This window comes from Octopus bimaculoides, chromosome 8 (genome assembly GCF_046866305.1).
Source record: "Octopus bimaculoides isolate indiv1 chromosome 8, ASM4686630v1, whole genome shotgun sequence".
NCBI lineage: Eukaryota > Metazoa > Mollusca > Cephalopoda > Octopoda > Octopodidae > Octopus > Octopus bimaculoides.
The window spans coordinates 15,993,749-15,998,589 of NC_142935.1; positions in this window are offsets into that span (position 1 = coordinate 15,993,749).

The window sequence follows — 4,841 nt, forward strand, 5'->3', positions numbered from 1 at the left end:
TTTCGTACTTGATTGAACTGGAATATTGTGTTCTTCAAACCAAATTCAAGGGAAGTAATTCTTCATATCATCTGTGTTTCATTGAAACCAAAAACAATTGCAATTGTTTCTTAATAATCAATCAATCAAAAGAAGAGTTTGATACAAAATTTCTTAAGAAAATAACACAACCAAAATAAAATAAATGATGCCAGAAATTTATTTTTTTTATCAAAAAATACACTCCTTTGAAAATTTGGAAAAAAAAAATGAAAATAAAAAAAAACAATTGTATTTGTGACATAAAACTTGAAATGGGGGGAGAGTGGAGCGGAGGGAAAAAAAAATCAAAAAAAATCGATGATTGTTTGATAAATTTGTAATGTTATGTCAGAGTTCCACATATTGAACACTTTAATAATTTGAGGTTTCCTTTCAGTATGTCTGGTAATCAGCTGAGATTTATGACCGATCCAGAATTAAACCTTTATCACATTAGCATAACAAGAATGGTATTCATAACCCTCCTTCCCCCCTCACACAAACACACACACATACATACAAATCCGCTATCACTAATGAATAAAACTCTTCCTCTCTCTCTCTTTTGCTAATATTTTCAAATGTTTGTAATACAATAACACCATCCTTTTTAAACACCCACCCCTTTTCTTAATGGTCCTCTTTAATATTATATAATAATGAGAATTGTGTCTTGCATTGGCCCAAAGCCTGCAAATTTCAAAAGAGAAGGAATATAAAGTTGATTGAGTCTACCCACAAACGGTTCTATTTTATTTAATTTTATTGGCTTCAGAGAGACGAAAGGGAAAGTTGATATCCCTTACTCTCACCAGAGGGACTTGAAATCAAACAGTAAAGGGATAAAACTATTCCATAGGATCTAAGTCTGTTGCAATATCATTACTGTCACAAGCCTATAATGATAATAATTATAATAAGGATTTACAATTTTGGCACAAGGCCAGAAATTTCAGGGGAGGGGTTAAGTTGATAACACTGACCCCAGTGGTCAACTGGTATTTATTTTATCAACCCTGAAAGGATGAAAGGCAAAGTTAACCTCAGTGGAATTTGAACTCAGACTATTAAGATGGACAAAATGCCAATAAGCATTTTGCCATTGTGCTAATGGTTCTGCCAGCTCATCGCCTTAATAATAATAATAATAACACAAGCCACAAGATAAAATTCCTGCTAATTAAATTAGCAAGTATTGGCATAATAATAATGTTTTCAAATTGTGGCACAAAGCCAGCAATTTTAAGGGGAGGAGTTGATGTTATCGACCCTTGTACTTCACTGGAACTTTATTTCATCATCCCTAAAAGAATGAAAGGCAAAGTTGACCTCAGCAGGATTTGAACTCAGGATGTATAGAACTGGAAGAAACACCACAAAGGCATTTTGTTTTTTTTATAACACCCGAATGGCTTTGCCACTCCATCATCCTATCCAAAACAATAATAATAATGTTTCTAATTTAAGCTCAAGGCCAGTAGTTTTGAGGTGAGGGGAGGGGATTTAGTCAATGCCCTCAACCCCTGTACTGTATTCAACGTAACAACTCTGGAAGGGCCTAAGGCAAAGTTGACCTTGAAATCAGAATGTAAAATGCTTTAACTAAATACCATAGGGTTGGATGCTCTAATGATTCTGCCAATCCATCGCCCTAAATAATAATTTCTTACTTAAGCACCAGAAATTTCAGGGAGATGAGTTAGTCGATGTCAAAGTTAACCTCAATGAGGTTTGAACTCACAATGTAAACAACCAGAACAAAGTACCAACAAGTTAACTGGCTAATCGCAACACCAGTGCTTGTTCTGACACTATCAGTCTATATATCACTGGCAGTGGAATGAATCACTGATGTCTCTAATGGTCGAGTGTCCATCATTGACAAGACCAAACAAGGTTGAAATCACATGATCTGATGGTCTCAGGTATTTATCTCCCTGCTAGCAATATAAACAAGCGTGCATTTTGCACCAAAAAGCCAATATGAGAGTTTCTCGCATGGTAACCACCGCAGAAAAGCTTGTTCTCAAACGTCCACATTTAAAGTTCAAAGTTCTGACAAATTTGCCCTTAATAACAATTATTTCTGATTTAGGCACAAGGCTGGCAAATTTAAGGGAAGAGAATCTGTCAATATCATCTACTCTGGTATTTGTGGTACTTTATTTTATTCACCCTGGAGGGATGAAAAGCAAAGCTGACTTTGGCAGGATTTGAAATACTGCAAAGCATTTTGTCCAACCCTCTAACAATAATGGTAATAATTTCTAATTTTGGCACAAAGCCAGCAATTTTAGAAGGAAGGTGTTAATTGACTGTGTCAACCCCAATGCCCAACTAGTACTTTATATATCGAACCCAAAAGCACAAAAGACAGTGTTGACATCAGTGGAATTTGAACTTAGAACATAAAGGGCAGGAAGAAATGCTGCCAAGCATTTTGTCTGACGAAGTACTGAGTCTGCCAGTTGGCCACCTTGATAATAACAATAATTATAATAATAAATAGGACTTCTAACTTCAGGGCACCAGGCATTTAAAAAAAAAAAAGAGTAAATTCAATTTAATTAGCCCCCAACCATTGCTGAGCAGGACTTGGATTTATTAGAGGTAAAGTCAACCATGGTGAGATTTGAACTCAGATTGTAAAGAGCTGGATATGAGATACTGCAAGGCATTTTGTCTGTTATAATAATCCTTTCTACTCCAGGCACAAGGCCTGAAATCTGGTGGGGAAGGGGTCTAGTTGATTACATTGACCTCAGTACTTGACTGGTACTTATTTCATCGGCTCTGTAAGGCTAAGTTGACCTCAGAATCTAGAAATAAGTGAAATGCTGCTAAGGATTTTGTCCATCATGCTAACAGTTCTATCTGCCCATCACCTCATATTATAATAATAACAACAACAACGACAACAATAATAATAATCCTTTCTACTAAAGGCACAAGGCCTAAAATTTGAGGAGGGGACTAGTCGAAAGGATGAAAAGCAAAGTCGACCTCAGTGGAATTTGAACTCAGAACATAGCGATGGGCGAAATATTGCTATGCAAATTGCCTGGCATGCTAATGATTTTGCCAGCTCATCACCTTAAATAATATCTTTATTATTATTATTATTATTATTATTATTATTATTTAAGGTGGCAAGTTGGCAGAATCATTAACATGCCAGGCAAAATGCTTAGTAGCATTTTGCCAGTCACTATGTTCTGAGTTCAAACCTTAAGTAATAATAATAATAATAATTAGCTCTAACAGGTAGCAGGAAGAGAGAGACAACTCTGTATTCAATTCTACTTCAACTTGCTTTCTACTTCATTTTGTGAAACGATGGGAAAAAAAAAACACTGAAGTAGAAAAAGCTACTTTCTCCATAATCTTCAACCATCAAAGCAACAAATACAGCCATCTATGTTCCTAACATATCTTAGAGAAAAAGAAAAACATATCATTCCACCTGATAATACAAGTTATTAGGAAACAGCTGACTTCAAAAGTTTCTAGTCCTCTTGTTCCCATCTTAACATTTTTCACACAGACTCAGAAAAGAAAACAAAATAGACACAAAATCTGTTTGTATAAAATGATTCTTTTTCTTCCGTTTTATCGCATTTTTTGTTTTTTCATTTTTTTTTTTTTTTTGCCCCTATGATAATGATATTTGAAGAAGTGTTTAAAGCTTGAGAAAAAAAATATTAACAGAATATTACTTGAAAGGATAAATTTGAGATTAAATTGACTTAGTTTCAGAAGTAAATCTTAAATCAAGTCAATGTTTGTTGGTTCTTTTGTCTTCGTTTTGTTTTTGTTTTGTTTTTTTTAGATATTAGACATGGAATAAAATAATGAAAATAAAAAATGTTTTCAAGAATTGGAAATACACTAGTGTTTCCTGATTATTACAACATTTAAATAGCCTCTTGTTTTCTCACAAGAGTATGAACCAGTGAAAAATAAAGAACCTTAATCAAGGTAAAAATAGGCATTAATCTGGTTGTTATTACAATGAAATTAATTTAATCCAATCCAAATGATAAAGCACCTAATGATTCGTGGAAAACAAAACAAAAAGGAAATAGCATTTCTGTGAAAAAATAAAATGGTTAAGTTGTGACTTAGCTGCCATAAAAACCTATGATAGATTTATCTAGAGAACTCAATGATATCATCCTCATCATGAGAGAGAAAATAATATATTAACAATTATAATATAGTTAATGAAAGTAGAAGTCACAACCATGAGAACAACACAATTCTTAACCTTTTCACTCGTGTGTAAAGTTCGGAAAAGGATGTTTCTAATTGAACCAGAAGAAAGAACATCAGATCAATTATTTCATTGTATATATTTAATTACAAGCATTTTAGAAAGGATGATTAAGAAATATATAAAACAATCTTTAAAAATCCATTTGTTTTTGTTTTTTTCTTTATTATTTTAATAGTTGAACATTTTTGTTAACAACCCATTCCAGATTGCCCCTGGTTCTATGGTACAAGTGTTTGGTCTTTAAGTGATCTAAATTAAAAACCATCCACCCAAAATTTCATGCTGATTTGTGTTCCAAACACCAGCATAATTATTAATAGCAAAGTTAATTTATTAAATTCTTCATTATTTCCAAAATCAATTAAGACAAAAGGCTTATATTTCAATAGAAATATGGTAATGAAAAGGTTAATCTCTTGGAAGAATATTAATTTTTTAAAAAAATCTAAATTATGTACTTTTTAAATAAGATAACAATTCTAGTTATTAAAAATATAAGTAAACTATGTTAAACATAGCTATCTCATCAGATCTTTGCCAGATA